Here is a 19,021-nt window from a genome sequence, read left to right as displayed (position 1 = left end):
AACTGGTATGAACAGCAAGAAAGTGTTCATGAGACTTTCCACAGATCTTTGGGTAGATCCGAATGTCATTTGCATACTGATAGATTGTAGTGTAGCTCCCATATCCCTAATAGGCTCTGCGCATTGGAATAACATACACTGTAGATTTGACATAGGACTAAGGTCAGTATGTCTCTATTGAGTATATTAAACTTAATTACTTGTGTGTGCCAGCTAACTCAGATATCACTAGAAACTTCTCGAATATACAAGAAGGGATTCGTCTCTGACAACCGCATAAACATGACAACTTTGTTTCCTGTTAGAATCGGAACAGTCTCAGAATCGTGGAAACAATAGATAACAGTTTCGCTCAGTCAATCGTGCATGCTTCGTTTCTACAGAGTTGCACAGAAATAGAGAGACAGGCGTTTCAATAAAAGGGTTTATTGAACAGTCTTATTTCTCATGCAAGAGATATGAATTGCTACAATTGTAAGACAGACTGCAAAGTACAATATGTACAAGGTTAGCAGTAAGATAAAATAATACTGCAAAAGCATGGTTTGTAGCTATGACATATGTTAATCAAAATACATACATAAATAACATTATGCTAAAATGTGATACTCATCTGATGCTTCTAAATTGTTCTACCCCAGTGTACCTAACCTAAGTGTCGTGCGAGGTTTAAAGTAGGTGCTATTTCTAAAGTATACCTAGCTATATTTTAGTTTAGCCAAGAGTTGCCACAAGTTTCTCTAAGTTCTAGTCAGCTCCATACCTGAGAATGAGAGAGGTTGGAATCTCTTTTCTGGACTCGATAGTCTAACCCCCACAAGGGAAGTCAGAGAGCAGTGGAGCTGGATTCTCTGTGAGGAGGATGGCAGCATCAGGTCAGTGCATCAGGCTGGAACTCGATCTCCTTCCGAACTTGCCGTGGCGAACCGCGTAGTCTGGGTTGGATCGAATCCTCCGGGAACCGCAATTTGCCAGGGCAAGTGCTGGTATGTTTATACCTTGAAGGTGTCTAGGAATGCCAGTACTGACATAAAAGTCGGGCAGAGGAATGTCATGAATGAACCCCTAAGGAATAGATGTTCATGCATACTTAATGAGTTCTTGGAGATATCAATATTCAAGCTGAGTGAAATTCCTAAAGGCTTAAGGATCTGGTTTTCCAAGAATTCGTTGTGTTGTGGATGGACGGATGTGGGTGGCCATGCCTGTATTTGGTTTGTACGGACAATGTCTAAATAAGGGCTGGATTTCTATGTCCAAATAAGGGCAATGTGAATTGTACCTATATAAGGGCTTAAATCGGGAAACCTATATACGGAATCCAAATCTGCACACAACACCCACTCCAGTTTCATATGAACGACGTTACTAAATCCTAAACGCTCTAAACATATCTTAAAACAGAGTATCGTATGGGTTTGCTAAAACAAGCTAAAAACATATCTAAAACATATGTTCTAAAAATACATTACAAAACCATTGCTATGCATAAAGTGTTGTACATATTAAAGGCAATGTTCCATTCTAAGCATAGGATCACATTGGAATGCTAAATGAATTAACCAAAATATATACATGTGATGAAATGGCTCGTAAATACAGAAGAAAGAAGGTCCAAAACCATTTCATATCAGGTCACATAAGTCAAATTGTTATTCATGACAAGGTGGCACACTGTCCCTGGAAGTGTTATCAGAGAATTGTGTTCTCTATAATTAGTTATACTATAAGCAGATTACTGTGCCAATAAATAAAAAATACAATTTTGGGACAGGAAGAGAAAGAGAAAAAAAATCTAATCATACAAAAGGTCAGTATTACGTTTAAAAAAGAATGAAGGCCAAATTCAGAGTCTCTCTGAAACACTGTGTGCCTGAATCAAAAGTCAGTGTGTGAGAATGGAGAAAACATAACATTTTCTAATCCTGTAGACAACAAGTCATCTACCGTTGTGGGTGAGAGTTGGAATACCTCATGTAGAAGATCAACAGCACATAGATGCGAACTATCGAATTCAGCATGGGAAGCATCAGCAATGTCCGAATTGGATGTTACCTGCGCGCCTGGTGTTTCCTCTCGTACCTCAGCAGTAGCATGTTGCATCTGTGAGGTCTCAATGAATGCCGCCATCAGGATTGGTAGCCGCTGGGGACAACACATAGCATGTGTCGTTATCGGGTCCAGCATACTATTGATATCCGTAGGCATGACTGATGGGAGTGTCAGACAAATGTCCAGCACGCATTCTTCACCGCATAGCAGGCAGCGTAGAACAGGTAAGATGCAATCTTGCCAAATTGGTCTGAATGACAGAAACCAAGTGGTGTTTAATTCTCGTAGACCAGGTAAACCCAGAATTTGGACGATGCGCTCATGACACTTCATCTCCAATAGAGTTCTTTCCATGGTGAATTGGGTGTCACTGGTGATTTGGCTTGCCATTTCGTAGCAGTAGGAGAAAACATAGTATCCCTGCAACGAGTGCTAAAAGGAGTGGCAGTCCGCCAAACACAGAGTGCATGAAGTTTGGGAAAATTCCGAGGACTGCTTGAAAAGGTGCTAACAATCCTGCACACACGTTCTTAAATACATGTACAATACCGCTCGTATCAGACATGTTTAAGATACGACCTAACATTTCCGAGAAATGCACAGGGCAGTTTGTATACAAAAGGGTATGTATCTCCGCAGAAGTCCTTGCGACTTGGAGATCATAGGTTTCTTTGGCAGAGGTCAAAGGCACAGTTTTTTGTAAAAGAATGGCTTTTATTCTACTTAGAGTATCAATTCTTATAGAAGAGATATTAAGTGAAGGGCATAAAGGCGACTCCCTGAAAATGTCTATTTGAGGAAACAAGACTTGCATACAGCAAGTGACTCGGATGTAACCGTTACTAGATATGGGATACCTGGCAGCATGCCACAGCAGCTGTGATCATTCAACATAATTTAACGCCCATTTGAAAGTTGACCAAAGATTGGATTAATCACTGCTGCCAATGAACCATGCAGGTGGCAGGATACGTTTGTAGTGGAACTGTAACAGGCCCCATGTAAGTTAATACCCTGACAAAGGAGAGAACCGCTTAGTGCGTGTTCACAGTTTTCACCGCTAAAAAACACTTCACGTCCCCCACACCAACATCTGTGTGTGTAAGGTAAATCCCAGGATGACTTGATGTATTCTTTACCCAACCTTTCATATTTGCCTGCTGGTATATTTTTTAGGCAATACTGAAAATGGAAAGTCGTAATAGGCAGAGTAATCTTACCATGAATGATCTACTCAGTAGCTGGTTTTTCTGCCACTGTGAATGGTAATTTCTCCAGTTTTTCAATGCTCAGCACCGTATAGTCTGCTCCCCTTTGTGCCATTTTGATCTGTCTATCAGTGAGATTGAATTCTCCAAACAGTGACGTAGTATTGATTAAACGCCAAGGCACATAGCCAGAACGCAGGTTTTGAAGCGTCCAGCCTAATAGCATGATAGAACGTAGTTTTGACTGACCCTGTTGCAACATGACCAAGTCTTGTTCCATGATGTCTATGACAGAGGATGCAATGCTGTCCAAAAAATATATCCTGGACGACAGAGTCGTTAACCCATTGTGTACTACAGAGAGAGTTTTCTCTAAATTAATATGATAAATTTCTCGTATTCGTTCTGCAGTCTCTGCTTAAGTGACCTTCCATGATTCATTATAAGCAGCATAGATAGTATTTTTGATGTGGTTTTCTTGTACCTAGCAAGAATTCCCTAAGGTCTGCGCCTTTTTGAAGCAAAGTTAAGTGTTGTTTTACATCCTCTAGTTTAGCTTTCTGTAGCCAATCAAGGCAAAGTTTCTCTACACTGTAAGTTGTTACTACCCCCGGATGCTGTCTTTGGACATAACGTGGGTCTGGCCTATGAAAGGTAAAACCTTGTGTCTTGTTCAGGAATCTATCTTGACAGTTGTTTGTGTCTAAGGGCCAGAGCAACCATTTTTACCATTCAGGATCTGATCTGTTATTTTTCAAAATAGTATGGTCGTCGACCTCCCCCTGTGTAGTGCTTTCACTTGTAGGTGCAGGTATAGACGGAGTGTTCATGTCTTTTATCTTGGCTATTCCAAGGCATGATGTTTGTTGGACAGTGTCGTTCAAAAACATAATTTGCTCAGGGAGGATACAGGTTCTAAACAAAGCTTCTATTCCCTGTACTTGCCAATCTTTAGTACCCCAGACAGTTTTTGTCTCAATGTTGTCTTTCCAAAAGTCGTAACCCTGTCTAGACAGTTGGGCAGTAAGGACTGCAGAATGAATCTGTTTGGTGTTCGTTAACATACTTTTCATTCCTGTCTTATTGACATTCTTAAAGTAAAATGTCTCTGCATTCGAGATATTAAACCCTGAAAAATATGGGCATTTCTTGCAAATGTTTTTGAGCTTCCCTTTGGTGGCGTAGGATAATGTTCCTATTGGTTATACATAAATACATTTCTAGGTGTTGCAGATATATGCAAGAAATGATAACCATAGTGGTTATAACAATACAGTTGTTCATAGTCTGATGAACCTTGTAAATATTCATTATTAGTAAATGCAGTTGACATCTCTAGATCAGATATCATATTATTAACAGTCTCGAAGTCCCAATCATCAGAAAAGGTACTGGAGGTCATGAAGTCACTTAATGAAATTTTAAATAAATGTGGAATCTTCAAAAGCTCAGGCGGACCAAAAATTTCATATTCGGTTTTGTCCCAAACTATACCATCTGGTATAGGAATTCGTGTAATATTCACTGCGGACAAGTCTCTCGCTTCACGATGGGATGACTTGTGTGGCTGGAGAAGTAAGTTCACTCTTTTACTTGCTGTGTCCATTTGAATATATCTTCCATGAATCAGCATACTCAGAGTTATTACCAGAGCTAACCAAAGTAGAAAGAAGAATATTCCCAAAACAATCCTTAGTTCAATCCATGGTGGACCCAGATAAGTCTTTTTCAGTAGAAGAAAAAAGCCTGTTGCTGGTTCTTTGAAAGTTCTTTGTACTGGCGTCATTTCAGGCTTGCTGGGATCCTCAGAAAACGTATCAAAGTCATGAAATAGCCAGAAGTAGTTCTGTCAATGGTTGGAATTGCATCCGTACTTGATGAAATTGCTGGAACCAGTTGATCACTTGTTACTTCGTTGTAAATAGGTGTATCTGGACGAACTGTTATTTGGGTCTCAAGAGGTACAAGGTCCATAGCATTGTTGGTTAGTCCTCTATTTCTTACTGTCGTATCTTCAAAGGTGATGAGTCTCTCAGTTTGAACCTCTTGGATTGTAGCTAGAGGAGTGCCTCTGCTACACTGGCGGAGTCCACTTGGCCTACTGTTCAGTATCGGCCACATAGTGTGGTTTGATCAGGTCGATGGACACAAATCTTTTCTCCTTTTTAAAAGTAAGGGGCGGCAAAAATACTGTTCTTGATCCGTGGATTGCTAGGACAGGTACTGGTTGTCTGTAAGAAGGCCCAAATTCCTTCTTGTACGTGATCTTTTCTCTGACTAGATCCCCAAGTTTTGGGATCCAGACAGACCTTGCTGGGATGGCTGGATTTTTCTCAGTGGTTGTTGGCTTCAGGATCACATTGCTTTGCTGCTTTCTAAGTTCATTTAAGTCCTGTAAAATAGCCAAACGATCTTTGATATCAAATTGTTTGTTTTCCACCACTGTGCCTTTCATATCTAAGTCCGGAACCAACATTCTAGTCCCAAACAGGACCTCATATGAAGTGACACCCCCTAGAGAACTTCTTGGCAAGTTGTTAAGTGCTCGCTGGACCCCATATAAATGTTTGACCCACCCATCTCCCGAACCTAATACCCTAGCTGTTATAGACATCTTTATGTCCCGGTTTTTTCTTTCCAGAACAGAATTTCCCTCAGCATGGAATGGAGAAGAATACCGCAATACTACGTCCAGACTGACCATGGCTTCTTTGTAAGCCCTAGAGCTAAACGTAGGACCCTGGTCCAAATGTAGTGTTCCTATTGCATATGTGCTGATAAAGACTCGCAAATCTTATATAACAGTTCGAGCGTCAGCCGAGCGCTGAGGCCACATGCATAGGAACCTAGACATAGTGTTTCTGGGATTGCATTTGTCCAAGAGGAGGCCTGCACATAGATAGTCTATTGCTGTCTAATAATGGTGTCTGAACTGGGCTGGCTATGTTGTAGTCAGGTATCTGGTGGCGTTCTGTACTGCGGCCTCTATTGCAGTCTATGCAGTTATTAATGAAGACGTGAATGAAATAATTCATCCCTGGCCACCAGTACATCTCTTTTAGTTCTAAAATTGTCTTTGAGATCCCCTGATGTATCCGACCCTCTCCCAGATGTGCTTCGTAAATCAAAGCAGCTCTACGTTCCCTGTTTGGAATTACTCTATCCCCTACCCCAGGGATTCGAGCAAACGGAACGCCATTCGCATCAATTATATATGAGTGCAAATTTATTAGGTAATGCCGCCCCGCTGCCTTTGCTTAATGCATTGACAGCCAGCATTATTTTGCTGTCTATTTTCGTTTTTGAACGAGTGATTGCAGCTACGGAAGCTGTTTGCACAGCCCCCTTCGCGACTTCATCAGCCAATAAATTCCCTTCAACGTGAACGCCATCACGTTGGTGACTCAGCGTGTGTATCACGTGAGTGTTCTGTAGTCTGTTTCGCAACTGAACTACTTGTTCCCAAACTAATTTGTCATTGATTGTGCCACCTTTTGCATCTTTGAAACCATTTTGAATCCAATTCTGTAAATATTCATTGTAAGATTGAACACAGTAAAAGGAATCGCACACTATGAGTGTGGGGAATTCGCGATCCGTTTTTTCAAGTGCCATCTTAAATGCTTGTAGTTCAGCTCTCTGAGCTGTACAATCTCCTAGAGATTGGGTTTTTGTGACCATTGGTCTGAATTTGCCATCTCGCATGCGACCTTTAGCAATAGCACACGCTGCACTGTAAGCTTGTTTACTCCCCGTAGCGGGCTGTGCAGATCCGTCAGTATAAATTATAAATTCGTACTGGTCAAGAGGGAGAATTTCAGGCAGAGGACATTCGTGTTCGTATTGCAGGAATGCTTTTTTAAAAAAATATGGATCAAAAACGTATTCAACATAAGTTGCACCAAGAGAATTAACCCATTGTATACATCTTGGATGTAAAGCTTTTGCATTTGGAATGCTAGCCTTTGTAACTGCCTCTAGGCCTGGGACAGGAATCACAACCATAAGGCGTTTCCCATGTGCTAGGGCTCTTTCTTTTGTTACAGCGGTTTGAACTGCTGTCAGAATTTTTTCTGTAGAAGTGAATTTCATTTCTGCTTGTGTATACAAGTGGGATTTGTAAGCAATTGGTACTTTTTCACCTTTGTTAAAAGTTTAAGTAGGTGAATCCGCATTGACCCGGAATTATTCGGATCACTAAGTTGCGTACGTTTACGCATGTTTGCAAGTGTTTCGTTGCTAACATGTCTGTTTGTAGTGAATGCAAAAATTCTGTGTGTTTTTGTGTCCAATGTGTGATTTTAAAATCAGGTTTGATTAATTCGCAGAGAGGTTTAACCCTTTCTGCGTAATTTAAAATGTAAGTTCTTCCAAAATTCAGGAAACCTAGAATTGACTGTAAATTTTTCAGCGTTTTTGGAGGTTGGAGCAGCGCACACTTTTCTAAAAAGTTGGCTGCCAGGTCTTTGCCTTCACTTGATAGTTCATATCCTAGGAAAAAGACATTGAGGTGGGCAATTTTTGACTTCTTAAAGTTGAATTTGTAACCCTCTGAGGCGAAGCCCAATATTATGGTGCTCACCCTGTTGAAGTGCCTATCCAGGTCATCGTCTGTCAGATATATATCATCGACATATGACAATGCATCGTCATCATAAGTTTGTAGTAACTCTGTTACCCTTGCTGAGAATAAATCCGGGCTGTTTTTGAATCACTATGGCAGTCGACAAAATTGACTCTGGGTCCCCATTATTGAGAAAGCAGTCAAATATCTGCTTTCTGGTGCAAAATTTTGACAAAAGAATCCATTTGAAATGTCTAATGTGGTTTTATACTTTTTACGCACTATGTTATTCATTAATGCTGTACTATGTGCATTTTGCACTGCAAATCTTTTGCAACAAGAATTTGAGTGTCTGTAATCCAAAACTAGACAATATGTGTTGTCTGGTTTGGAGACAGGAAACAAAGGATTGTTCATTGATGAGATGCATGTTTCAATCTCCCCCTGATATTCAAGTTGATCTAAAATCTCCCTGACCTGTTTTTTAGCTTCTTGCTTAACTGGGCACTGCCTTTGTGCAGTTGGTTGATTTTTTAACTGGATTTTATGGTGAGGTGAGACCTCATCCCATCCTACATGATTTTTATACAGTGCTGGGGCTTGGGCTACTGTTCATTTCCTGGCTAATGTATATTTTAAATGAACTGGAATATGGTTAGAGAAGGCTGGAATAATGATGTCCTCGCCATGTGGGCACTCCCTGACAAACTCTGGTGGCCAGTCCTGTTCTACTAGAAGTACATCATAACCCTTTAAAAGATGCTCCCAAAAGAGTCCTTTCACTTTTCTTGGTATGTCTCCCTCCATTCGGAAGGTTATTTCATATAACCTATGGGGAGAACTAACCCTGGTGTCTACAGTCTCAACTTGTATGCCTTCATTCAAGTCCACTGTCTCCAGAAGTCCCTTCAGGTTCTGGCGAGCTATTGTAACTTCTGCTGCACTGTCCAGCATGTTCTGGCCCCATTCTCCGTTCCTGTGTTGGGTTCTCAGTATTCTCGGCATGTCTGATCTTTAGACCTGCTACCTTTTTTTTGGAGAATTGAGGTATTGCTTTATTTCTCTGAATGTGTTGATCGTGTTTGGACTTCACGCGTTCTTCCTTGTTTTCTGACCATCCTCTTCTTTCGAATGTCTGTGACGATATCTGAAAGGTACGAGAGGAACATGTATCATTATCTTGATATCTGTCAGGCTTTCTCAAATTATTCCTATTCCTGAGGTTGTACCTCCTTTGAGAGGGATACTTCTGTGGAGGAGACCTGCCTTGGGAATGAGAACGCTTCTCTTTGGAATTCTGTTTATTATTTTCCCACTTCTTTTTAGAAGATGTAGGAGTGTTTTTAGGAAAGACCTTATCAGGACTTTCAGACAGTTGTCATTTAACTGTATAGTTCTATTAGCTTTTGTATGTTTTTAAGTAATTCCTTGTCTGACATTGATTCAATGTCAGGGTCAGGTGTGTAGCCGGATAAAATTGGCCATGTTGCTCCTGGTCTACATAGTGGACCGAGCATGGTAATGTGATTGTAATATTTTAGGCCGCCTTTAAACCAGAGCTCATGCTCCTGGTATGTGAGTGGAATTTCAATATCCTCGAAAGGAATATATTCCTCTGGTGGTTCATCTTCTTTGTAGAAGTGAAACAAGTGTGTCACTGGATTTGATTCTGGGACTACTATTCATGAATATAATACCTCTGTCTGGTGAGATTCATGTGCCTCTATCACGAAAACTGCTCTACCACCTCTTGGTGTTAGACCATGTTTTATAAGTTTTAGAGTGATGTCTCTCCTTAAATTTGTATGGATGATTATAGCATCCTCGTCGGTTTCTTGAAAACCTGTACGATTAAAAGCTGCTGCGACTTGGTCAGCCGTAGCTCCACCAGTATTGGTGTTTGTGCCGTTTTCGGACATGTTGAAATGAAAAAAGCAGAGCAAGTTTCAAGGGAACAAAGATAAGGTGCACAATATTTTGGAACACTGTATCCTTCAACGTTGAACAAAACCAAACAGCTAATACATAGGACTTTCGTCCTCCTCAGCTATGGCGGATATTATCCCTATGTTGAATGAACAGGGTAGCGCACTCCTAAGTAGAATGAGGTGGTTGATGGGGTAAATCGGTGGTGCACTAGGGTGAGTCCTCCTGAGTATTCCAAAATTGCATTCTGTATTGAATTTACAAGTACCCATCAACCTCTGCCACAGAGTTATCAAGCTTTATGCTATAAATGTTATGCAAAGAGATATTACCACCAAAAATCCCCATTCACACTCATCTTCCTTGATTTGCAGTTACCCTACCCCCATTTTTCCCGTTTACCCTATTATTTAACAATATTGGATACGCATTTCCACAGCATGCTATACATTTGTAAACCGACATGGCGATCGCCTGTATTATACACGGTCCGTTACCACGTGCAATTTATATTTTCCAGCCCGTTTGTACATTTTATTATCAGTTCATTCTTCACAGCCGGTAGCCTTCTACCAGTTGATCAAGCACCACGCTATTAACCTTGGCGCCAAAAAGCACTCATACCTGAGTTCCTGTTATCGTAATTGTGCACTTTTTATTTAGATGACACTCACTAAAACATTTTTAAGGCACATGCACTTGAATTTTATCTTTACTTCCAGTCTTATGCTCCTCCACTCGATTTCACTTTTGTAGTACCTCCACACCCATGAACTACGAGTCTTTCTTCTCTGTAGTTCAGTATGAACTAGGCGCATACACTGATTTTACTTCCGTGTCACCCGATGATTTATTTCCAGGTACCGATAACGATAGTTTTCACACACTATTTGGAGAAGACCTGACAGAGGAAACCACGCACAATTACTTTAGTAAGTTATTTTTCACCCCAGAATCTTCTTGGGATGTACTTGTAACGACACCAGTCGATAGCTCATGACATGCAATCTTTTGCAGATACTGGTTATCCTTGAATTTAAGGTTTAAAGAGTGCTACTACAGGATATTATCCCTACCCAGACGTCTCATGGAGTTTTCTGAGGAGAGGGTCTCTGAGAAAAGCACAACTGAGTTACTTCAGTTTCTAGCGTTAAATTAGTGCCTTACCAAACCGTTGGGCGCCATGTAGTGTAGCTCCTATATCCCTGATAGGCTCTGTGCATTGGAATAACATACACTATAGATTTGATATATGACTAAGGTCAGTATGTCTCTATCGAGTATATTACACTTATTTACGTGTGTGTGCCAGCTCAGAGGTCACTAGAAACTTTTCGTATATACAAGAAGGGATTAGTCTCTGACAACCGCATAAACATGACAACTTTGTTTCCTGTTAGAATTGGAACAATCTCAGAATCGTGGAAACAATAGATAACAGTTTCACTCAGTCAATCGTGCATGCTTCGTTTCTACAGAGTTGCACAGAAATAGAGAGACGGGTGTTTCAACAAAAGGGTTTATTGAACAGTCTTATTTCTCATCAAAAGATATGAATTGCTACAATCGTAAGACAGACTGCGCAGTAAATATGTACGAGGTTATCAGTAAGATAAAATAATACTGCAATAGCATGGTTTGTAGCTATGACATATATAATAATCAAAATACATACATAAATAACATAATGCTAAAATGTGATACTCATCTGGTACTTCTAAATTGTTCTACCCCAGTGTACCTAACCTAAGTGTCGTGCGAGGTTTGAAGTAGGTGCTATTTCTAAAGTATAGCTAGCTATATTTTAGTTAAGCCAAGAGTTGCCACAAGTTTCTCTAAGTTCTAGTCAGCTCCATACCTGAGAATGAGAGAGGTTGGAATCTCTTTTCTGGACTCGATAGTCTAACCCCCCGCAAGGGAAGTCAGAGAGCAGTGGAGCTGGATTCTCTGTGAGGAGGATGGCAGCATCAGGTCAGTGCATCAGGCTGGAACTCGATCTCCTTCCGAACTTGCCATGGTGAACCGAGTAGTCTGGGTTGGATCGAATCCTCCGGCAACCGCAATTTGCCAGGGCAAGTGCTGGTATATTTATACCTTGAAGGTGTCTAGGAGTGCCAGCATTGACGTAAAAGTTGGGCCGAGGAACGTCATGAATGAACCCCTAAGGAATAGATGTTCATGCATACTTAATGAGTTCTTGGAGAAATCAATATTCAAGCTGAGGGAAATTCCTAAAGGCTTAAGAGTCTGGTTTTCCAAGAATTCGGTGTGACGTGGATGGACGGATGTAGGTGGCCATGCCTTTATTTGGTTTGTACGGACAATGTCTAAATAAGGGCCGGATTTCTATGTCCAAATAAGGGCAATGTGAATTGTACCTTTATAAGGGCATAAATCGGGAAACCTATATACGGAATCTAAATCTGCACACAACAAGATCTTAACTTTCTTGATGGCCAAAAGGTTTCAAAAGAACTCTGTGATGAGGGTGAAGAACAGTGACAGGCTTGAATGAGCTTGGTGCACCATCACAGAGTACAGAGCTGGGCTCAGATCTAGTAGAGATTGGGCTCAGTTGGCCATCATAGAGTACAGTGGTGGGTTCACATCTAAAAAAACTTTAGCGATCTAGTACTCAGATCTAGAAGAGCTTAACTGATCTAAATGGTATCTGTTCTTCAGGTAAGACATGAACCTCTGCAGGACTGCGCTGTCAAAACCCATTTTCAAGGCAAGGGCCTTGATCAAATAGTTGTGGTTGACATGGTGAAATGGGACAGGTAATCTGAACAGGATGAGGAGATGGGTTACCATGTAGAATGACTGAAGAGTATCATCAACAAGCCGAATGGTTGTAGTGTCCATTCTGCATTGTGATCTGCACTCAGATTGGTAGTCGCAAATTACTCACTGTCATTTTCCCTGGAGCAGGAAGGGCTTGCAGGGGAAGCAAGGGGTAAACAGACTTGGGCTGCACTACAGTTTGTGACCTGGGGAAACAATGGGGGACTCTGGTATTATAGGGGGGGCATCAGACGCTTGTGCAGCCCCTTCTGTTATACAGATAGCGCTGCCACACATGTAGTGCTAGAATTGTCTTCAGAAGGTGTTTCCTCATTTGCATGGGGGCGTAGGCCCATGCAAATGATAGAATCACTTTATTTTTGCACATGCGCCATATTACCACTGTGGGCGCACAGGCAAACAGTCAGTGCATGGAGGAGTGAAAGGGTATACCATGGACATACCCCTACAGGTGAATGCAGTCACTCAATTCACCTGCCTGCACGGGGATCTCTCTCCCCTCTTCAAAGGGTAGGTTGGTTGCCGCCTTTACAGAGAAACACAGAGGGGCAAAGTTACAAGCCCCTATTGCCACCACAACGTCACTTTTCAGGACGTGGTAGTGGCGATAGGGGCTTCACCTTATTTACATGGCAGCGTTAAGCCACTTAACATGGCTTAACGCTGCCTTGTAAATAAGGCCCCCTTTCACGCTACACTTAGCGTGAAAATGGTGAGCAATGGGTTTTGCGGTGGGCGTTCCACTGCACCACTCATTGATTTTGACGCTGCCCCCTATATACAAGGGAGGCATAAATAGGAGGCAGCACCAAAATTAAGACCAAGGAAAACCTAGTTTTAACCTGGTGAAACGAGGAAAAATGTTTAATTTTTTCTTGTTTTTGCTGTTTCCATGAGTGATGAGTTGTGCAGCACGCATAAAAACAGCAAACACCATTGATTGTTTATGTGTAGGAAGGTGTCCCTTCCTGCACATAAACAATCTTCTTTTTTAAATTACGTTTTGCAATTTCTCTGTGTGCTGCATTAAGCAGCACACATATGGTCAACCCTGCATTTCAGAAGTGGCGGAGTGCGTTGTTAAGCAAGGAAGGCTAACGCCGTACTCCGCCATTTCTTAGTAAATATGCCCCAGAGTGCTTTGAAGCAGCCATTCCATATTTCATTGAATATGCTGTCCTCAGGGTAGAGCAGGTTAACATCTGCCTGAGGGCAGCGCTTTCATCACAATAGGGCGCATTATCTCTGTTTGCGCCCGACATTTAAGATTAGAAAAAGTACAAAACAAGGGCAAAATGAGGGTAGAGCAAGTTCACATCTGCCTGAGGGCAGCGCTTTCATCACAATAGGGCGCACTATCTCTGTTTGCGCCCGAAATTTAAGATTAGAAAAAGTACAAAACAAGTGCAACAATGAGGGTAGAGCAAGTTCACATCTGCATGAGGGCAGCGCTTTCATCAAAATAGGGTGCACTATCTCTGTTTGCGTCTGACATTTAAGATTAGAAAAAGTGCAAAACAAGTGCAACAATGAGGGTAGAGCAAGTTCACATCTGCCTGAGGGCAGTGCTTTCATCACAATAGGGCGCACTATCTCTGTTTGCACCTGACATTTAAGATTAGAAAAAGTACAAAACAAGTGCACCAATGAGGGTAGAGCAAGTTCACATCTGCCTGAGGGCAGTGCTTTCATCACAATAGGGCGCACTATCTCTGTTTGCGGCCAACATTTAAGATTAGAAAAAGTACAAAACAAGTGCAACAATGAGGGTAGAGCAAGTTCACATCTGCCTGAGGGCAGCGCTTTCATCACAATAGGGCGCACTATCTCAGTTTACGCCTGACATTTAAGATTATAAAAAGTAGAAAACAAGTGCAACAATGAGGGTAGAGCAAGTTCACATCTGCCTGAGGGCAGCGCTTTCATCACAATAGGGCGCACTATCTCTGTTTGTGCCTGACATTTAAGAGTAGAAAAATGAACAAAACAAGTGCAACAATGAGGGTAGAGCAAATTCACATCTGCCTGAGGGCAGCGCTTTCATCACAATAGGGCCCACTATCTCTGTTTGCGGCCAACATTTAAGATTAGAAAATGTACAAAACAAGTGCACCAATGAGGGTAGAGCAAGTTCACATCTGCCTGAGGTTAGTGCTTTCATCACAATAGGGCGCACTATCTCTGTTTGCGCCTGACATTTAAGATTAGAAAAAGTACAAAACAAGTGCAACAATGAGGGTAGAGCAAGTTCACATCTGCCTGTGGGCAGTGCTTTCATCACAATAGAGCGCACTATCTCTGTTTGCAGCCAACATTTAAGATTAGAAAAAGTACAAAACAAGTGCACCAATGACGGTAGAGCAAGTTCACATCTGCCTGAGGGCAGTGCTTTCATCACAATAGGGCGCACTATCTCTGTTTGCACCTGACATTTAAGATTAGAAAAAGTACAAAACAAGTGCAACAATGAGGGTAGAGCAAGTTCACATCTGCCTGAGGGCAGTGCTTTCATCACACTAGGGCGCACTATCTCTGTTTGCGCCCGACATTTAAGATTAGAAAAAGTACAAAACAAGTGCACCAATGAGGGTAGAGCAAGTTCACATCTGCCTGAGGGCAGTGCTTTCATCACAATAGGGCGCACTATCTCTGTTTGCAGCCAACATTTAAGATTAGAAAAAGTACAAAACAAGTGCACCAATGAGGGTAGAGCAAGTTCACATCTGCCTGAGGACAGCCCTTTCATCACAATAGGGCGCACTATCTCTGTTTGCAGCCAACATTTAAGATTACAAAAAGTACAAAACAAGTGCACCAATGAGGGTAGAGCAAGTTCACATCTGCCTGAGGGCAGTGCTTTCATCACACTAGGGCGCACTATCTCTGTTTGCGCCCGACATTTAAGATTAGAAAAAGTACAAATCAAGTGCACCAATGAGGGTAGAGCAAGTTCACATCTGCCTGAGGGCAGTGCTTTCATCACAATAGGGCGCACTATCTCTGTTTGCGCCTGACATTTAAGATTAGAAAAAGTACAAAACAAGTGCAACAATGAGGGTAGAGCAAGTTCACATCTGCCTGAGGGCAGTGCTTTCATCACAATAGGGCGCACTATCTCTGTTTGCGCCTGACATTTAAGATTAGAAAAGGTACAAAACATGTGCAACAATGAGGGTAGAGAAAGTTCACATCTGCCTGAGGGCAGTGCTTTCATCACAATAGGGCGCACTATCTCTGTTTGAGGCCAACATTTAAGATTAGAAAAAGTACAAAACAAGTGCAACAATGAGGGTAGAGCAAGTTCACATCTGCCTGAGGGCAGTGTTTTCATCACAATAGGGCGCACTATCTCTGTTTATGCCTGACATTTAAGATTAGAAAAAGTACAAAACGAGGGCAAAATGAGGGTAGAGCAAGTTCACATCTTCCTGAGGACAGCGCTTTCATCACAATAGGGCGCACTATCTCTGTTTGCGCCTGACATTTAAGATTAGAAAAAGTACAAAACAAGGGCAAAATGAGGGTAGAGCAAGTTCACATCTGCCTGAGGGCAGCGCTTTCATCACAATAGGGCGCACTATCTCTGTTTGCGCCCGAATTTTAAGATTAGAAAAAGTACAAAACAAGTGCAACAATGAGGGTAGAGCAAGTTCACATCTGCCTGAGGGCAGCGCTTTCATCACAATAGGGCGCACTATCTCTGTTTGCAGCCAACATTTAAGATTAGAAAAAGTACAAAACAAGTGCACCAATGAGGGTAGAGCAAGTTCACATCTGCCTGAGGACAGCGCGCTCATCACAATAGGGCGCACTATCTCTGTTTACGCCTGCCATTTAAGATTAGAAAAAGTACAAAACAAGGGCAAAATGAGGGTAGAGCAAGTTCACATCTGCCTGAGGACAGCGCTTTCATCACAATAGGGCGCACTATCTCTGTTTGCGCCTGACATTTAAGATTAGAAAAGGTACAAAACAAGTGCAACAATGAGGGTAGAGCAAGTTCACATCTGCCTGAGGGCAGTGCTTTCATCACAATAGGGTGCACTATCTCTGTTTGCGCCTGACATTTAAGATTAGAAAAATGAACAAAACAAGTGCAACAATGAGGGTAGAGCAAATTCACATCTGCCTGAGGGCAGCGCTTTCATCACAATAGGGCGCACTATCTCTGTTTGCGGCCAACATTTAAGATTAGAAAATGTACAAAACAAGTGCACCAATGAGGGTAGAGCAAGTTCACATCTGCCTAAGGGCAGTGCTTTCATCACAATAGGGCGCACTATCTCTGTTTGCAGCCAACATTTATGATTAGAAAAAGTACAAAACAAGTGCACCAATGAGGGTAGAGCAAGTTCACATCTGCCTGAGGGCAGTGCTTTCATCACACTAGGGCGCACTATCTCTGTTTGCGCCTGACATTTAAGATTAGAAAAAGTACAAAACAAGTGCACCAATGAGGGTAGAGCAAGTTCACATCTGCCTGAGGGCAGTGCTTTCATCACAATAGGGCGCACTATCTCTGTTTGCGCCTGACATTTAAGATTAGAAAAAGTGCAAAACAAGTGCAACAATGAGGATAGAGCAAGTTCACATCTGCCTGAGGGCAGCGCTTTCATCACAATAGGGCGCACTATCTTTGTTTGCAGCCAACATTTAAGATTAGAAAAAGTACAAAACAAGTGCACTAATGAGGGTAGAGCAAATTCACATCTGCCTGAGGACAGCGCTTTCATCACAATAGGGCGCACTATCTCTGTTTGCGCCTGACATTTAAGATTACAAAAGGTTCAAAACAAGTGCAACAATGAGGGTAGAGCAAGTTCACATCTGCCTGAGGGCAGTGCTTTCATCACAATAGGGCGCACTATCTCTGTTTGCAGCCAACATTTAAGATTCGAAAAAGTACAAAACAAGTGCACCAATGAGGGTAGAGCAAGTTCACATCTGCCTGAGGGCAGTGCTTTCATCACAATAGGGCGCACTATCTCTGTTTGCGCCCGAAATTTAAGATTAGAAAAAGTACAAAACAAGTGCAACAATGAGGGTAGAGCAAGTTCACATCTGCATGAGGGCAGCGCTTTCATCACAATAGGGTGCACTATCTCTGTTTGCGCTTGACATTTAAGATTAGAAAAAGTACAAAACAAGTGCAACAATGAGGGTAGAGCAAGTTCACATCTGCCTGAGGGCAGCGCTTTCATCACAATAGGGCGCACTATCTCTGTTTGCGCCTGACATTTAAGATTCGAAAAATGAACAAAACAAGTGCAACAATGAGGGTAGAGCAAGTTCACATCTGCCTGAGGGCAGCGCTTTCATCACAATAGGGCGCACTATCTCTGTTTGCGGCCAACATTTAAGATTAGAAAATGTACAAAACAAGTGCACCAATGAGGGTAGAGCAAGTTCACATCTGCCTGAGGGCAGTGCTTTCATCACAATAGGGCGCACTATCTCTGTTTGCGCCTGACATTTAAGTATAGAAAAAGTACAAAACAAGTGCAACAATGAGGGTAGAGCAAGTTCACATCTGCCTGAGGGCCGTGTTTTCATCACAATAGAGCGCACTATCTCTGTTTGCAGCCAACATTTAAGATTAGAAAAAGTACAAAACAAGTGCACCAATGAGGGTAGAGCAAGTTCACATCTGCCTGAGGGCAGTGCTTTCATCACAATAGGGCGCACTATCTCTGTTTGCGCCTGACATTTAAGATTAGAAAAAGTACAAAATAAGTGCAACAATGAGGGTAGAGCAAGTTCACATCTGCCTGAGGGCAGTGCTTTCATCACAATAGGGCGCACTATCTCTGTTTGAGGCCAACATTTAAGATTAGAAAAAGTACAAAACAAGTGCAACAATGAGGGTAGAGCAAGTTCACATCTGCCTGAGGGCAGCGCTTTCATCACAATAGGGCACACTATCTCTGTTTGCAGCCAACATTTAAGATTAGAAAAAGTACAAAACAAGTGCACCAATGAGGGTAGAGCAAATTCAAATCTGCCTGAGGACAGCGCTTTCATCACAATAGGGCGCACTATCTCTGTTTGCGCCTGACATTTGAGATTAGAAAAGGTACAAAACAAGTGCAACAATGAGGGTAGAGCAAGTTCACATCTGCCTGAGGGCAGTGCTTTCATCACAATAGGGCACACTATCTCTGTTTGAGGCCAACATTTAAGATTAGAAAAAGTACAAAACAAGTGCAACAATGAGGGTAGAGCAAGTTCACATCTGCCTGAGGGCAGTGTTTTCATCACAATAGGGCGCACTATCTCTGTTTGCGGGCAACATTTAAGATTAGAAAAAGTACAAAACAAGTGCACCAATGAGGGTAGAGCAAGTTCACATCTGCCTGAGGGCAGTGCTTTCATCACAATAGGGCGCACTATCTCTGTTTGCGGCCAACATTTAAGATTAGAAAAAGTACAAAACAAGTGCACCAATGAGGGTAGAGAAAGTTCACTT

This window comes from Triturus cristatus, chromosome 7 (assembly GCF_964204655.1).
Source record: "Triturus cristatus chromosome 7, aTriCri1.1, whole genome shotgun sequence".
NCBI classification, from domain to species: domain Eukaryota; kingdom Metazoa; phylum Chordata; class Amphibia; order Caudata; family Salamandridae; genus Triturus; species Triturus cristatus.
The sequence above is the reverse complement of the archived record's forward strand: the minus strand, read 5'-3'. Positions refer to the sequence as shown.